Source organism: Malania oleifera, chromosome 3, assembly GCF_029873635.1.
Source record: "Malania oleifera isolate guangnan ecotype guangnan chromosome 3, ASM2987363v1, whole genome shotgun sequence".
In the NCBI taxonomy this organism is placed as follows: domain Eukaryota; kingdom Viridiplantae; phylum Streptophyta; class Magnoliopsida; order Santalales; family Ximeniaceae; genus Malania; species Malania oleifera.
The window spans coordinates 68874101-68893915 of NC_080419.1; positions in this window are offsets into that span (position 1 = coordinate 68874101).

The window sequence follows — 19815 nt, forward strand, 5'->3', positions numbered from 1 at the left end:
TATTTTCAATTCCATTATAACCTATACCTTCCTTATCTAAGGTCATCTTTTGTGCACCTAACAATTTTTCAAAGTTTTCCTTACCTTTAGTGAACGTGTAGATGATCTTAAATTGTTCATCTATTTTCTTCTCTAGATCTTGATTTTTTGAGTTTTCCAAATCTTTGCAAGCAATATGAAGTTTCAAAATTCTTTAGACAAATTGTTTGTTTTACTTTCAAGATTTGCAATCAAATGGTTCTTTTCATCATCATTAGAAGCTTTAGATTTCAAGCCAGCCAATTCCTTTTCTAATGATTCATTCTTGCTCTCTAGTCTTTTAATTTTCAAATTATTTTCTCTTTCAGCAAGAATTTTAGAGTCACATTCCTTAATGCAAGCATCATACTTATTTTTCAGCACAGAGTATTTCTTATTTGATTTTACAAGTAACTTATGAGTCCTCATATATTCAATTTGCAGTTCCTTATAAGATGGCATGCTTTCACTAACACTACTATCATATGATTCATAATCAGATACAACATTCAATTTAGCACATGAATCATGTTCATATTTATCTACTAAGACAGAAGGAACTGAGATAACTTCATCATTAGTCAAAGCCACAAAGCACTGGTTACCTTCCTTGAGATCAGTGGAGCCTGAGTTGTACAGAGAGAAGTCCTCCTTTTGCATGGACGCACCGTATCTCTACTCAAGTTCGTCCCAAATCTTCTGAGCACTACTACACGCTATAACCTCACATAAAACATTAGAATTCAAAGCATGCAGTAAGGTATTCATGGCATCAAAATTTATCTGTACTAAATTCCTATCATGATCATTCATTTCACACTCAGATTTAGGAACATCAGTACACCCAATAGATTTCATAGGCACACAATCAACCCGATCAATGGCTTTCCAAAGTTTCCAATTCAAAGCTTTCACATACACAGTCATTCTGAATTTCCATATAGCATAATCATTACCACATAATACAGGTGGGTGTGTGACTAGTCTTCCCTCACATGAAGGGGATGTACTAATACGAGCCATCATGATCTTTTAACTAAATGACGTCTAAGTCTAGGTTACGAGGCTCTGATACCAATTGTTAGATTTGGTGCAACCCCAAGAGGGGGGGGGGAGGGGTTTGAATTGGGTATTTAAAATTTATTACCTAGGTTGACAGATTTAATCAATAGTACAATCCAACCTAGAGTCAGTCCACATAATCAATAGATAAACATACACATGCAATAAAGATAAAGTTCAGAAATCTAAATAACATGCACGATATGTTATCGGGGTTTGGCCAACTGTGCTTACGTCCCCGCCTTGGCCACACCAGCACAAGGATTACCACTATAATGCTCACTTAAACGGGTAGAGCGGCACCTAATACAACCAGGTCAATTAAAGGGGTTGACCTCAACCGAAACACCTTAATAGGATGGTGCACCTAGCTTTCCTAACTGGGTCAAAGCCAATCCAGGACTATTCCACAGGGCTAGTCTCCCTCTTCAGGCCTATGCCCGGAGTACAACCAATGTGTATAAAATGTTTATACATGCAAATTCACTTTTAGACAAGCAGATGTGTGCACTAGTATAGCTCAATCAATAATGCAAGCACAAATGATATGTAAATATGCTCAGTGCTCTAATGTGTGCTAAACACTCAGTCACGTATAAGCTTTCAATTAAGATCTAGAGTGTATACGCAAGCAATATTTGAAACACACTAGGTGAATAATACAATATCAGATCACGGTTTTCAAATATGCTAAGCAAGTTTAAACAAACAAACTCAATGATATATTCTAATATTCAAAGCACAATAGAGTTGTTTGAAGCACTAGCTTGAAAAGGATTTTTGCACACAAAAATTAGGTTAGGTAACTTGTAATAATAATGTAAGAACCTCAACCCTAAAAGTCTTTCCACCCTAGGTTTATCAAATGAAACCGGTGGAAGAACTTCATTGCTAAACTCTCTCAGAAAATTGATCAAGCAACAATGTGAATGAGAGTTCTAGCAAATGTGATTAAGCACACTAGCCTTACAAGATACTCACAATGCTTCTGAGAAATCAAGAGTGAAGAGTTTGTGAGTGTTTGGAAGTGATATTTGGCTAATATAGGATTTTGAAAGTTGAGAGAATTTTGCCCTAATCAAGTTTTCTAATCCTTACTAATTATGACAATTGAGAGAGTATATATAGGCAAGGAGGAATTTTTTACCATTGGGGACAAAGTGGGTATAATTAAAATTGCTTAAAAGACCATTAAGAATATTAACCCATTTTATGCCATTTAAAAATTTGGTAAAAACATTTTAACCCACGAGGTTCGGGTGCTCAGCCAAAGGTTCGGATGCCCAAACAGACACAGTAAAAAATTCAACTTTTAAAGGTTCGGGTGCTTGAAGGATGAGTCAGTTGGCTGAAACAAAGTCAGTAGCAGATGTTCGATAATTCGGGTGCCCGACTCACAGTTCAGTTAACTGAACTAGGTAGTTCAATCGCTCGAGCCTCCTTTTAAATTTAAACCTTCGGTCACCCGAGTAGTTGAAAAGTGCCCTGACAGGCTTTCGGGTGCCTGAGGAAGGTGTGTTGAAAATAGGTTCGGATGCCCGAAGACCAAGTCAACATGTTGAATGGTTCGGTCGCTCGTGTCGCTTTACACGACAAAGGTTCGGTCGCCCAAACCCTCTCAACTTTTCTTATTAAGTGCATTTTAGCCTTATTTTGATTCCCCTGATTAAGATAGGTGATGTAGGGGACTAGTGTCCTTAGTGTAGGTACCTAAGGTCCAACTATGGTAGTTTTGAGCATACCTACCTACCATGCATGATGCAAATTATTACAAGTGATACATGCACAGTTCATAATAAATTGCAACCCAGAATGAAGAACTAAACAAATGAATATAAGTTACAATACATAGATCTTCATTCTTTGGCACGAACACTGCACACCATCATGATATGTCTTTTAGTCCTAAAGCATGCACAAGGTGATCCTGCATGCAATTCTCAGTACAACCATTAGTACCAAGAGTATTTGTCATAATCAAAACTGGGTGTGACATATAAGGTCAACAGGTACTTCTCTAGAGTATTAAGGACTGATGTTCGTTTCGATGCACAGTGTCTTTCAGATGTCATTGATATAGATTGTGAAGATTTTGAGTGACCAGATGTGGTGAATTCCTAAATTCATGAATAGGAATTTATGGTTGCCACATTTGCAAACCTGACCTTGTCTGATCTAGGCACTACCAGCCAAAACCATCCCCCACAATATAGGCAGCTTACGTTAGAGGCTAGAGTAGTGCACCATTTGATCACATATAATGTCCTGCCCAAGGCAAATTTTAGAGTGCACCTATCCTTCCTAGATTGCTTTATTATGTGGTGTTTATTTTCTTGAAAGAAGCTAGAGCTACCTAGTTTAATGATTCAATGGATGATGGCCAAAATGATTGGCCACAAAATTATCATGTCGTAGGGGGGATCCTAAACAAGTTGTTTCGATCCGTAGGAGTCACACGCTCAAATGTGGCTTCACTGAAGAGAAGACGACCTACTAATATATTCTCTGGCGTCACCCTGAGACTTATGGGGTATAAGCTAGTTGGTAACATCATCTTTCCTTCTAGGGGTGCAATAGCATAGCGAGAGGCCCTGCAGGAGCCACCATAGCCCATGCAGCCGTCAAATGTTGATCTAATGGCTACCATCACTAGTTTATTTGATTCATTTGGGAATTTTGGAGAATCAGTCTAGTCAGACCTACGAAATTTGGCATCGTCATCCACTGCCCTTCATGACGAGTTCCGGCAGTTCTCCATCTCTACTGCTAGTCGATTCACAAATTTAGAGAGGACCATGATAGTTAGCTTCAGTGAGTTGAACGATCGTATTTAGGAGATGTAGGATGAGAGAGACCGGATGACCATGGATTTTGACTTTGATGCTAGTGACGGTGGTGATGATAGAGGGGAGTTCTAGATTCTGGAGAGCATCTTGCAGATCAGAATGTGTGGCTTTGATCCATTTTATTTTATATCATCTAGTTTGTACCTATATAAAACAACTTTTACTTTTGTTTTGTATTATCATGACGATCACATTCACCACACACACGTTGATACTATGATATGGTAATTGTGCTTTTGATTATGATATATATATATATATATATATATGCAATACTTTGATTTGCATATGTTTGTGCTTAAATGGCTATTCTGTCGAATTGCATGCTTAGTATAGAAAGCCTCTTGCATAGCGAATGCAGTTGATGAGAATTGCCTGCTAGTAGATTATAGGTTCTCACATGCCTTACTTTTGAGATATTGCTTGTTTGAGAATCGTTTTTGTGTAGGTAAATTTTGGGAAATGTCCTGTTTACAACCGGTATGCTGTCAAATTTTCTATAGACATTTGCCCAAATGATTGAAACGATTTTCTGTGCAAATGCAATTTAATCTTAAAGTCTCAATATTTTACGCTTGGCTCATTTGCATTGAAATTTTAAATTTCTTGGGGCTAGTTATGCGTATATATTTAAAGTACTTGAATATTGGCAGGTTTTTATGGAATTGATTACATCTTCAGAAAAAATGTTGCCCAATCTTTTTTTGAAACCTTTGCACATAACTTTAAATTATTTCTAAATGCTAAATTACTTAAAACTTGAGTTATGTTTCTAAAATAACATTTGAATTTTACTCAAGTTGACTTATAAAGGAAAATGCATATTCTTAGGGGGAGTCACTTATCATTAAAATCATTAGGTCCTGAGAAACAAATATGTATTCTTCACTGTATATTTGTAACACTTGGTATTTGGCTGACATGCTCTCATCATAATATACCGTGCGCAAATACATGCTTGCTTTGGGATACCAAAAATGATCATGATGAAATTAACCTTAAAATATTTTTGAAAGCATGAGTGAAAACCAAATGAAAATTAAACGTCATCTACACTATAATTGTTGATATTGTGGTAAAATGATTCTTGCATGAGTATATCACTTTTATATATCTATTGCATAATCAAATTGCACAACTCTCTTGTCCACTTCATGATGATGTTGAAGCTTTTACTTGACTGTTGGACCATGTTAAACTACTTGAGTAGTTGTGGATAAAACTGTTAGGAAATATAAACTCAAACAGGTCACATTTTATACAGGATTTATATTAGAAAGTCTGATTTACAAACGGCACTCTGCCAAAATTTTTTAAAAATCTTTCCAAAATTCGTAATGTATAAATATAATACTTACCCATTGCCTAAAGTGTTACCTCGTATGGCTCTTTTTACTATTGCCAAAAGGGAGATATGAAAAGGGGCAAAAATAATGGGTAAAATGACTTGGTTAAAAATAAATTGAATGCATATTGAAAAGGGGAGCCTTCTAAAGCTTAAATTTATATTTTTGCTCATCGTATTTGTCATCATCAAAAAGGGGGAGATTGTTAACCTTATAGATCACGCCCGATTTTGATTATAACAAATACTCATTGTATCTAATGGGTGTTTAAGACTTTGTGTAGGAACCTAAAATTGTCAAGATCAAGATGCATATAAAGTAAGTGAAGATTGAAGACCAAATTCCATTGTGTTGTAATATATATTTCATTTGCAAAATTGGTCTGTAATAGTAAATTAGGGTGTTTACTTGCAATAATCACACACCCCATGTGCATGGTCTAATAGGTAAACTCATAACTGAAACGTAACTAAAATTGGACCTAAAGAGATCTTAGGACACTCACCCTTGCACTTATTTGTGATAGGCACTTGAATAGGGTGAATGTGTATTGAAATAGGACCGAAATGCACAAGTTATGCACTTTTGGTCGACCGACCTACACAAGTCATTTTGCCCTCGGTCGAACGAATCTAGTCTGGGTCAATCGATTGACCACAATTCGGTCGATCGAGCCATGACAATTCATTTGACCCTGGTCGATCGAAACACCTTAAAGTCAACAGTTTGACTTCCTGGTCGACCGAGACCTTTTTGAACTACACCAACCTGGTCGACCGAGTTCCCACGTGTGGGAACCCAATGGTATGGTCGACCAACCAGATAGTTCATTTTCTTCTTGGTTGACTGAACAACGCCATTTTGAAAAATAGCCCTTCCTAGTCGACTGACCTTGAAGTTCAAAATTGGCCCGGTCGACCGAGTCATATGAACTCGGTCGATCGAAAGTCTTACGGTCGACTGGTTCTCTCGGGTTACTTTGTATTTTTTATCATGGTTAAATATTTTTAACAAAGTTAAAATAATTAAAACATCATTAATCTTTTCTAATAATACCAGGTTTGTTCCCAACAGTCATAATTCATGGGGTGTTTATAAATACCCCTTCATTTGGGAAAATTATGTAGGAGATTAGAAAACAAAATAAAAAATTCTCTCTTAAGCCAAATTTTTTCTACTACTCATTCTCTTACTCCAATCACTCATACTTACTCTCTTCGATTGCTTAAAAATCTCTATAAGTTGATTGAGTGTTGGTTTTAATAGGTTTGTTCTCCCATTCGTGTGTTGATTTGAATAGATTTTAAGGAGAGCTAAAACCTAAGTGTTCTTAGGGGGTTTAACTAATAAGTCTATCCTAAGAAGACTTGCCTGAGCTTCTAAGTATTGCATTTGCATTACAATAACTTAAGAAGCTTGTATTTGTTTTTGGGTTGTAAAAACATTTTCGAAAACATTCTCGAACATCCTGTGTGATTTATTTTGATATTTTTGAGAAGATATGCGTGTTTGTGATATTAATCTTATTGCAATAATCATTGAGTTACATATCATTTAGCTGAATACAAAGATTATATATCCCTTGCAAACCAAGCATATTCATTATCTAATCTTCACGTGATCGAGATATCTGTTGGAATTAGTGTATTCCCAAGAGGGGGGTGAATTGGAATTTTTAAACTTTTCTCCTAGGAAAAAATTAGATGTTAGCAAAATATTACAACCTAGGGTCTTTCTATGCAATCCCTAATGCACCGATAAATATAATATACGAAAATTTAAATTATGTGCATCATTCACACCAAAACATATACGTGCAGTAAATATAAAGTGCGGAAATATAAATAAACACACGATATGTTAACGGGGTTCAGGCAATTGTGCCTATGTCCCCGCCTCTAGCTCGTAAGCCTAAGGATTCCACTAAAGGCTCACTTAACGGGTGGAGCGGCACCTAATACTGCCAGGTCAATTAACACAGGGCTGACCTCAACCGTTACAACCAAGTCAATTCAAGGGGCTGACCCCAACCAACACACCTTAACAGGATGACGCACCTAGCTTTCCTAACCTAGTCTAAGCCAATCCGGAACTATTTCAAAGGGCTAGTCTCCCTCTTCAGGCTCGTGCCTAGAAATACAATAGTATTTTTCACAAAGTAACTGGTACAGTGATTGTGCTTTCGTGTAAACCAAATATGTACCCAGATGCGCTCAGTCACATACACCACAAGATGATTAATATGTAAGCTCAGTGTGGTCTAATATTTCAACTCTCATATGTATTTTCTATCAGTGCAATGAGTGCATGAGAGTATTAACAAGAATTCTTTGTATCTAAAAATATTCAATCAACAAATTCACACAAAGATGTCAAGCAAGTTTCAAATGTATCAATCTAAAGGATATATCAATCACGTAAATAGTAGATGACGTATATGTTCGGTTTGCAAAAGATATATAGTCTTTGTATTCAACAAATGATATGCAAATAAATATTGCAGCAAAGATCTATATTACAAACACAAATATCTTCTCAAAGATATATCAATATAAATCACACAAGATATTTGAGTATGTTTTGAAAATGTTTTTGCAACACAAAGACAAATGCAAGCTTCCTAAGATATTGCAATACAAATGCAATACTCAGAAGCTTAATGCAAGTCTTCTTAGGATAGGCTTATGAGCAAAGCCCCCTAAGAATACTTAGGTTTAGCTCTCGTAAAAATTGATTCAATCAAACACGAATGGGAGAGCAAACCTATCTAAACAAACACTCAATCAACTTACAAAGATTTTAAGCAATGAAAGACGGTAAGTATGAGTGATTGAAGTATAAAAATGAGTAATAGGATTTTTGAACTTTAGAGAGAATTTATTAATCAAGTAGGATAATCAAGTTGCTAATTTTCCCAAATGAAGGGATATTTATAGACACCTCATGAAATATAACCGTTGGGGACATAGTCGGGATTATTAGAAAAGATTAATGATGTTTTAAATATTTTAACCCTGATAAAAATAAGTTAACCACGATAAAAATGCACAGCAACCCGAAAGACCTGGTCGACTAGAACCATTTCAGTCGACTGAAGTTCTTGAGGCTCGGTCAACCGGGCTAAGAATGAACTTCAGGTTCAGTTGATTGGACGAGTATGTTCAAAGGGCAATTTTCCATTTTGCGAGGTTCGATCGACCGAGAAGATTTAAACTAGATGGTTCGGTCGACCATATCGTTGGGACAACTCCCGAGGACCCTCGTTTTACTAGAGCATTGGAGTACATTTTTCTCTCGATCGACCGGGTTGTGGTCAACTGGTTGACCTAGACCAGGTTCGGTCGACCGGGGCAAAATGAACTGCCAAGGTCGGTCGACTGAAAGTGCACAAAGTGTGCATTTCGATCCTAATTCAATACACTTTCACCCTATTCAAGTTCCTAATACATGCAAGTGCAATGGTGAGTGTCTTAGGGTCATTTTTAGGTCTTTTTGAAGACACCAAAAAATTCTAGTGTCGGTCGACCGAAGCCCCCTAAGGTCTTTTTAAGGTCATTTTTATTTTGAGCTTACATATTCGACCATCCATGTGATGTGTGCAATTATTACATACAAAAAGTCCTAATTACTATTACAGACCCTTTGCATAGAAATGAAATACAACACGATCGTAAATTGGGTCTTCAGCTTCAGTTCCTCTTTGTGCTATCACTATGATCTACCAATTAGAATACCTACACATCAACTCAGTAAACATTAAATACCTGAGTATTTGTCATAATCAAAATAGGGATATGACCTATAAGGTCAACAATATCCTACTGATTGATATTCTTAAAACTTAATTGATATCTTTGTTTGAGCATGTTGTTTGAATATCTTGTGATATAAAGATTACTTGTTGATACTCTCACACACTCATTACACTAATAGCAAATACATTTGAGAGTTGAAATATTAGACTACACTGAGCTTACATATTAAATCATTATTAGTGTTTGTGACTGAGCGCATTTGGGTACATATCTGCTTTACACGAAAGCACAATCACTGTATCATTTCATTGATGGTGAACATACTGTTGTATTTCCAGGCATGAGTCTGAAGAGGGAGACTAGCCCTGCAAAATAGTCCCGGATTGGCTTAGACCCGGGTAGGAAAGTTAGGTGCACCATCTTGTTAAGGTGTAGGTTGAGGTCAGCCCCGCTAATTGACCTGGTCGTAAAGGTTGAGGCCAGCCCTGTGCTAATTGACCTGATTGTATTAGGTGCCGCTCTACCCATTAAGTGAGCCTTTAGTGGAATCCTCAGGCTTGCGAGTTAGAGGCGAGGACGTAGGCACAGTTGGCCGAACCCCAATAACATATCGTGTGCCTTGTTTATATTTCTGCACTTTATATTTACTGCACATGTATGTTATGGTGTGAGTGATGCTTTTGATTTAAATTTCCGCATATTATGTTATTGACGCATTTGGAATTGCATAGAAAGACCCTAGGTTGTATTATATAGGTATTTTATTTAACCTAGGAGATAAATTTTAAAATTCCAATTCACCCCCCTCTTGGGAATACACCAATTCTAACAAAACTTTTCCTAAAAATGAAGACATTAATTAGAATGACTATGATAGTATTCAATATAAATCTTTCACTATAGTTTTGTTTCTCCTTTTAAGGTTGTTTTACATGCATATTTTTATTATCTTAGTCCTTTCTGATGATGTCAAAAAGGGTAGAAGTATCTTAGCAAAACTGGGAAAATAAAATAACTTGAGCTCCATTGCCAAAATTTTGATTGCATGACTGGTTATTTGATGTCTTCATTCCACTTATGCCTGAATTACATTATAAAATCTTTCTATGCATATTCTCAGAGGGAGCCTTTTTAAGGCTATACCCATTTTTGCTTAAGTATTTGTCATCATAAAAAATAGGGAGATTGTTGACTATATAAGTCATATCCCATTTTGATAATGACAAATCTCTTTGTATCTTACCTGTGCACTGAGCTTTTGAATAGGATTATTCTTAGCACGCACAGATTGTAATAATATTGGCGTTGCTAAAAGAAACCAAATGCTCAAATCACAAAATGGCAAATTGAAGAACAAAAGGGAATGAAGACCATTTTTCTTTATTGTAATTTCAATTCAAATTCTTGGGTCTGTAATAATTATGGTTTATAATAATTGCATCTCATGCGTAATAGGTATTTATGCTTAAAGGCCATAGAATGACCATAGGAACCAAAACCCTTAAGATAAAAATGCCACAACTTATTCACACAGGGTTGAAAAAGATCAAGGGAAAAACATGACAAAAATGTTTTAGTGGCCTCGATTGACCGACAATATAGCATGTTAAACGCTCAGCTGATCGAACCTCGGCCAATCGACCAATAGTGAATGTACCATCCATGGTCACCCAACCATTAAATAGGAACATTTTGGCCTAACAAGGCTTAATCTCGTTTTGATGATAACAAATCAAGGTTAATTAACATGTCTTTGTGAGTATAAGTTTCAGGACTTAAGTGATCTTATGGTTTCAAGTGGATATACTTGAAGAATCTGAATGGAAAATCACACTTAAGGCTATGATACAGGAGAAACATGAACGTTCAAGTCATGTGAGACATGAAACTCGTTGAAGTAGTGTATAAAGCTTAGAAGACATATTGGAAGCTTCACAACATGAAGACTTAGACACTAAGATAGGAAAATCATATGAAAGTCTCATGTAAGTACTTCAAAACTCAATACTGATTGATTGAAGCTCCTAGGAAATATCATTGGACTTAGATACCTGATTTTATTCATGGAAAATATTTTCTCAAAGTCCAAAATGAGTTTTCAAATGAATAAATTAAGTTTGGAACCAAAAATCATTGAAAAACAAGTTTGCTAAAAGGATAGGCGACTGATGAAGAATCATCTGGTGACCATGGTGCTTCTATGTTTGAAAATATTCAAATAGAATAGGAACAGGAAACTGACCTATCAGGCACAGTCAACTGACCTTATTCTTACTTTCAGAATACACTAATTTTAAAGGAGCATAGGCGATTGACCCTTTGGGGACAAGTGATTGATGCGAGTGTTTAAACGTTAAACAACGCTGATCTTGTTTTCAAATCTTGCGTGAATGGTTTCCAAATTGAGATAAATTCAAAGGAAAGTTTTTGAAACTCTAGTGCACTATATAAACTTATTTTTCTCACACATTAGGGTAATAATATATGGAGAGAACACAAACGACATGCATATTTTTTCTATTTACTCTATTGTTGTGTTCTTACTGCGAGCAAGAAGAAATTATGATATGTTCTTTTGAATCTTATACACATAAATCAGATTTCTGGTGATATACTTAAAGCTTTAACTTTCATATTGTTTTTGAAGTATAATTTTTGAATCTACCGTTGTACTAATCTGCTCGTTTAAGGAGTTTTTTTCTTATACAAGCAAGTATTTGTTGTTTCTTGTATTTTTGTTGGTTCAGTGGATTAAATCATTGCCTAGTGGGAGGGGATTCTCGTTAGAGAGGTGAACTCCACCTTTGCGGGAGAGAGGGTGTAAATTCATCTGGTAATGAAGTTGGTAAAGGAAATCCTCGCTGCGTGTTGCTAGAAGTAAGGACGAAGGCTGCAGTCGAACCTTATAAAAACAACAGTATTCAACTTCCTCTTCTCTACTCTATTATTTTCTGCAAGTTATAAACTGTGTGCATGAATTTTTTTTTTTTTTAATAACTTGATGAATATTATTTTGTGCTCAAAATTAAATCTTGTTGAATATTTGAGGTTGAGCTCAACATTTGAAAATCTATTTAAGGAGGAATCTTGTTAAACATAGTAAACTTGCTGAACATATTTTTTTTGAAATCAAATATATATTAGTTGTATGAGCGAAGCATTGATTTGACCATTCAAAAGGGTTTACAACTTTGAGTTTGAAAATATATAATCTGAGGATTAACTTATTTGTGAACATATTTTGTGAATGAAGTATATGTGCTAAAAATAAGTAAGCATTTTACAAAATCTGTTTTGAAGGAAAATACATGTGCTGAAAGTTAGATCTTAATATTGATTTTCATTAAGGCATAAAGCAATCACTGGATTCATTCTTGATTACATTATTGTGAATCTTCTTGAGTTAAGCTGAAAATAATAATACGAACAAGGGCTCATGTAACGCCCCGAACCCTTAACCCCGGGTCTGGCGCGTTATACCTGATAAAATCCATGATAATCCATAAATCAATATATACGCAGTGGAAAACATAAACTAATCTTCATATAACATAATACTAGAGTTTACTAATTCTAACTATAATCCATAATAAATCATCCATCACTTGCATTTCCATAAATCTACATAACTCCCAAAACATGAGCTCTCAAAGCTCGATCTTGAGGAAATCCTGAAAAAAATAAATTCATATTCGGGTGAGACACATCTTAGTAAGGGAAGAAACAATATATTAAACACAGCATGTGACTAACATGAGGTATATAGATATCATTTTAAATACATTTTCAAATCATTATCGTAACATTAAAACCATTTTCTGAACCAAAACAATCAAATGCAAAGATTTACCCACGAGATTACCTGCCTATACAAGTAGCACCCCTCTACTCTAATACTTAGATAACCCTAAGGTCACAATTAAAACATACCAAAGCACTTACCTTACTCAGTAAGCTCTCAAGTGTAAGATTAATCTTGTACTCACATAGTTCAACAATAGTTTACTGGCAAAGGCCCTAAGGATAGGGAAATCCACCCACCCATACAAGTAGGTTCCCTCTGCCCTACTACGTTATGTGGCTACTGCCACATCTGTAGCTACTAGTGCACTCGCCTTACTCAGCAAGCCCTCAGGCGAAAGGTACACCTCGCCCAATTGTAACATGTTCTACATACATACATACTTCTAATATCATAATACATAATTCTTTCTATCATTATTCAATCATACACATCTGTTCATATTCATAGCTTAACATTGTATTGCATTTCACTTTAAGAGTCCATTTGTATCATTCACGTTTCACATTTAATTTCATTGCATTGTCATTCCATTGTTATTTCATTGCTTAACGTTTTCATTTCATTCCTTCGTACTACAGCTTGTCTTTAGCCATCATCAGTTAGTCCATAGAGATGTGCGCTAGAATCTGCTAACACAGCTCCTTTTAGCTGTCATCAGTTAGTCTACATAGAAATGAGCTAGATCTGCTAACATGGTTGTCTTTCAGCTGTCTTACATTTACATGGTTGCATTTAACATACACAAGCAACATTGTCCATATCACATTTTACTCATAATGTCTTACTTACTTAGCCTGCATCTCATACATTTAACATATACTTGCACACAATTTCATGCCACACAATTTAACAGTAAAAATTCATACATATTCCTGTAAAATAGGCCAACCCACATTTAACATTTATAAGCAGAAAATACATTTCTTTTCTTACATAATTCCTCAGAAATCACTTTTCACTTTCATTCATTTATACATAACTACATAAGCAATCTTAGGCTCAGGAAACATATTTTTACGTGGTTGGCATTTTATAATTCATACCAAAATATACATATAATATAACATAATTTATTACCTTTAATTTCATAAAATCTGATTTAATATATAATTTCCCCTTACCTGATTTCTTGCACTATCAGGGACCTCAAAAAGTTGCCTGTGGCGCTCACCTGGACCCTGATTCAAAAACCATAGTTCCATTAAATTATTCCTAAATAAAATACTATTTAAATATTTTATAGGGCCATAATTTTCAAATAAATAGTTATACCCGCAAATATAACCAATTTGCCAAATTTTTAAAATCCCACTCTCGCATTGGAGTGGAGCCTAGAAGACCCCAATTGGAAGTTTATCTACGTAAAAATGACGACAATCGCGACTAGGACCACGTATTGGTACCCGGTCATTGATTTAACAGCATATTTAAAGAGAAATTGGGAAAATGGGGAAAATTAACCTTTCTCCAGGAGTAGTGCCTAAGCCGTTCCCACAACAAATATGCTCCAATAGAAATGTCGGTGGCGGAACTAGGAATCTAACGGCACCTTCCTTTTCCCCATTCACTCAAACTCATCGAGAAATTAAGAGAGAGAGAGAGAGAGAGAGAGAGAGAGAGAGAGAGAGAGAGAGACGGAGACGAACGCGAGTGTTGTAGCAGAGAGAGCTCTTTGTAAAAAAATTTTCAAATCCCTACCTGTAGAAGCTTACAGGTTAAGCTTCTTCATATAATTATATATATACAATACTTTAACTATATTATTATAATAACCTTACATATATACATAAAACTTATATTATATTATTCTTATATATATATATATATATATATATTTACACCTTTATTTCAATTATTTTTTTTTATCCAATGTAATAATGTTTAATTTAATAACTAATTATTTAAATACTTAATTTATCTTAATTTAATTCAATTTTTTAATTTTTTTTTTCCTTTTTCCCACGCCATTCCTTTTATTTATTTATTTGTTATTTTATCTATTTTTTTTATTATTTCAATCATTTTAATTTTCTGAGTCTTTACAGCTCAACTGAATATGTTATCTTTTATTGTAAATTTAGTTTGTATATCCATATTCATATCTAAAGGGTTGTAATTAACATAGTTCTGATTGTTGTATATCTACAAATATACATACATACATATATATATATATATATATATATATATATATTGGAAACTTGAATAGTTAAGGGTTGAAGTATTTAAACTTCCATGAATAATTTTTAAATAACCCAATTCACCCCCCCCTCCTTGGGAATACATCCTAATTTCAGAACATTTTCGCCTTCCTCGCCCAACTAACCAAATGAGCTAAATATAGCTCAATCGACCGAACCTACGAAGGTTCGAAAAATCGCCCGTAGCTCAGCCAATTGGCGATTTGCTCGAGCAACCGACCTGAATTAATTTTGAATATCTGTGAGGGCTCAGTCAATCGGAAAAATGCTCGGTCAACGGAACCTGTCAAGTTAGTCAACCGACTATTAATTCGGTCGACCGAACCTTTCTGTTTGGCCACATTTTTAAGTGCTTAATCTCATTTTAATTTATCATTAAACTTTTTCGAAATACCGGTTGTGTCCTTAACGGTTATATTTTTGGGGGATTCTACATACACCCCTTCATTTGGCCTGATTCAAAATGAGATTAGCAATTTGATTAAGCAAAAATTCTCTCTAAAATTTTTGAGTTTTTATTGCCTATATATTTAGATTCTTCAAGCATAATATACACTCTCTTTGGTTCTTCTTGGAAAAATCATCTTTGATAAGAGAGCATTTATTTCATCCCCTTCATTTGCATTACTGTTGCAACTTGAAGAGTGAGTATATTTGTGAGCCTCATACATATACTCCAAAGCTAGTATACTCTCTCATTCATTATTGTTGAAATTATTTTTAGAAAGTTAGCTTGAGTTGATCCCAGATTATTTCATTGATAAATACTATCTTGGGATAACTCTTTTTAGCTTGAGAATCTTTGCATATTTGTTGTAAGATTCAAAGGCTAGGTTTTGTGCTTATTGCAAAAATATTTTTGAGAAGCTAATTTTTACTATCTCTTGATTTTATAGCTGAAAAATATTTTGTGGAGATAAAGTTATTTGAAGTATAGGTCTTTGAAATGCCATTACTGAATTACACCTATTTGATTCAAAGATCAATATTACCACCATCTATTATATTACTTGATTGACATATCTTTTTAAGAGATTAAGTACATAATCTCCATTGAGCATAAATCTTTATCATACTGAAGTGCAATGGTTATATTGTGGTACATATCTGCTTAGTATAGAAGCATTTGTATTGTACATAAAAAGTATTTGATTGTCTGTTGTATTCCCGACGTATGGTCGGAAGAGGATTGCACTAGCTTGTAACGTGCACTGGATGGTTTAGATTCGGTTAAGAAAACCAAGTGCGCCTTTCTAAGGTGTGGTTGTAAAGGTTGGGGTCAGCCCTATGAATTTGACCAGGGGTATTCCTCGCTCAGTAAGGAGAGGTTTTGTAATTGGTGCTGCTCCACCCGTAAGTGAGCAAAGTTTTAGTGGAAATCCTCTTGCTTGTTAGCTTGAGGCGGGGACGTAGGCACGGTTGCCAAACCTCGATAACATATATGGTGTTATTTCTTACTTTATCTGCTTTACTTTCAGGTATTTGCTTGGTGAGATTTATGTGCTAAATTTATTGCGTTAAACCATTAAATATTTATTTGTGATTGTTTGGAAATACTAGAAGCACGCAAATCAATTGCTTCTTCATCTATTTATAAATTCAATACTTGTTCTAGACAGACTCTAGGTTGTGATATACTAATTGTGAAATATTTAACCTAGAATTTTTAAATCTTCAATTTAACCCCACCCCCTCTTGGGATTACACCAAAGTCAACACTGTGCATTAGATGTAAATGAGTTTAATAGAGTCATGACTTGTAAAAATGCTAAAGAAATATGGGAAAAATTAGAAATCACATATGAGGGCACTAAGGATGTAAAGGATAGTAGGATAGACATGCTCACCAGTGAATACGAAGCATTTAAAATGTCTCCTAATGAATCAATTCATTCTATGTACACTAGGTTCACCCACATCCCAAATTCTTTTGATGCTCTTGGTAAGACTCACCCTACTTATGAGATGATTAGGAAAATTCTTAGAGGTTTACCACTAGTTTGGGAAGCAAAAGCTATTGCCATAGCTGATGGAAGGAACTTAAGGTAGTGACGGTGGATGAGCTGATCGGATCACTCATCATATATGAATTGATGATAAATGAAAGGATGAGTGAGAAGAACAAAGCAAAGAAAGTAGCAACTCTCAAAGCATCTACCAGTAGCTCTAGTGAAGATAGTGATTCGGAGTTAGAAGTGGATATGGGCCTTCTAACTAAAAAGTTTGGCAAGTTCCTGAAAAAGAACAAGAAGTACGGTAGAAATTTTCGAGACTTGAAAAAGAAAAAGGAGAGTCATGCAAAAGAAAACAAAACGATAATCCTCCAACGTGCTACAATTGCAGAGAAGTTGGGCATATCAAGTTGGACTATCCTCAACTAAAGAAAGTGTCCTAAAAGAATAATAAGGCACTGAAAGTTAGTTGGGACACACATAGTTCCAGTAGCTCAAACACTGAATCCAGTGATGATCAAGTTGCTAATTTTTTCCTAATGGCACACAACGATCACGAGGTACAATCATTTTGCTCTGCCTCATCATATTATTCTAGTGATTATGATAATAATAATAATAATAATAATAATAATAATAATAATAATAATAATAATAGCATGCTTTCATATGATGAATTACAACAAGAATATCTATATACTCTTAAAATGCTTGAGAAAATGTCTAAGAAAAATTCTGATTTGAAAACTAAGTTAAAGGAATTTTCAAAGCTTTTGGAAAAATAAAATGAATCTCATGATTCTTTAATAAAAGAAAAGGATATGAAAATTATGGAGTTAGAAAGAAATTTGGAAGACAAATCTAAAATTATTTATAAATTCACAGAGGGTCAAAATAATTTTGAAAGACTTCTTGGGGTTCAAAGAAATTCTTTAGATAAGGAAGGTGTTGGTTTTAATGGGAAGGAAAACCTAAAACAGAAAAATCTTTAGATGGGATACTTTGTGAGGGAGTCAAAATCTTATGTCCCATCTAAAGACTCTTATAGGTATACTACATGTTTTAAATGTAAGAAGTTAGGTCACATAAAATTTGACTGTCCTTTTAAGAACAAGGATATTAGAATTAAGAAGGTTTGGAAAGTCAAAGGAGAGTCGAGTACTAACCCATATGGACCCAAGAAAATATGGATACCAAAATTAGTTATTTAAATGTCTATTGCAGGTGTGTTTGAGATCGTCCTCTTCAAAGGACAAATGGTACATAGACAACAGATGCTCGCGACCCATAATTGGAGATAAAGCAAAGTTCGTATCCATCACACCAAAGGATCGAGGGTTTATCACCTTCGGGGACAACGCAAAAGGTAAAATCATAGGAGTAGGTAAGGTTGGTAAGGATCCATCTCTAGATATAGATAATGTTTTACTTGTTGATGGATTGAAATATAATTTTTTAAGTATAAGCGAATTATGTGATAAAGGACATAGGGTGTCTTTTGAACATGATATATGCTTAGTAGAAAATATATCTAAGAATAAGATTCTATTCACTCCTGAGCGAAATAAAAATGTTTATACCACTAGTTTTGAAAACTTAGCCTCTCAATATGTGAAATGTTTTTCTGCTATAAATGAGGCTAGTTGGTTTTGGCATAGGAGATTAGGACATGCTAACATGGATTTATTATCTAAACTAGTTAAGGGAGAATTAGTTAAGGGCTTACCTAAGACTCAATTCGTGAAAGATAAAATATGTGATGCATGCCAACTAGGAAAACAAACTCAATCTACCTTTAAGAATAAGAAAGTTATATCCACTACTAGGCTACTACAAATGCTGCACTTAGATCTATTTGGTCCTAATCAAATTCAAAGTCTTGGAGGTATGTCATATGATTTTTTCATTATTGACGATTATTCTAGATTCACATGGGTATTATTTTTGGCACACAAAGAAGAAGCATGTGAAAAAAATTGTTAAACTTTGCAAGAAAATTCGAAATGAAAAGGGTCATATAATCACAAATATCCAAAGTGATAAAGGTAGTGAATTTAAAAATTAGGACATGGAAACTACTATGACACTCATGACATATCCCATAATTATTCTGCACCTAGAATACCACAACAAAATGGGGTAGTTGAGAGAAAGAACAGATCTCTACAAGAAATGAGTAGAACAATGTTAAATGAACATAAGTTACCCAAATACTTCTAAGCTGAAGTAGTGAGCACTGCTTGCTATGTATTGAACATAGTTTTGATTAGGCCCACTCTAAATAAAACTCCTTATGAACTATGTAATGACCATAGGCCTAATATTTCATATTTTCATGTATTTGGCTGCAAATGTTTTGTTCTTAGAGAAAATGAACACGTAGGAAAATTTAATGCAAAATCTGATGAGGGTATCTTTCTAGGCTATGCCTTAGATAGTAAAGCCTATAGGGTGTATAACAAAAGAATGTTGGTCGTTGTAGAATCCATCCATGTAGTGTTTGATGAGTCCAATCCGTTCCTTAAAAAGTCTGACGAGGATGATCTTAAGATAAGAAAGGAATTAGAAAAATTATCCATTGAAAATAAAGCATACAAGAGCACTAAAATTAAAGAAATATCTACTGAGGATAATCAAGTAGAAAGTGAGGTACATAAACTACCTAGGGAATGGAAATTTGTAAGGAATCACCCCAAAGATCAAATTATAGGTGAACCATCACGTGAAGTAGCTACTAGTTCATCACTTAGAAATATGGTTAGCCATTTTGCATTCTTATCACAAGAGGAGCCTAAAAATGTAAATGAGGCCATTAAGGATGAATCTTGGA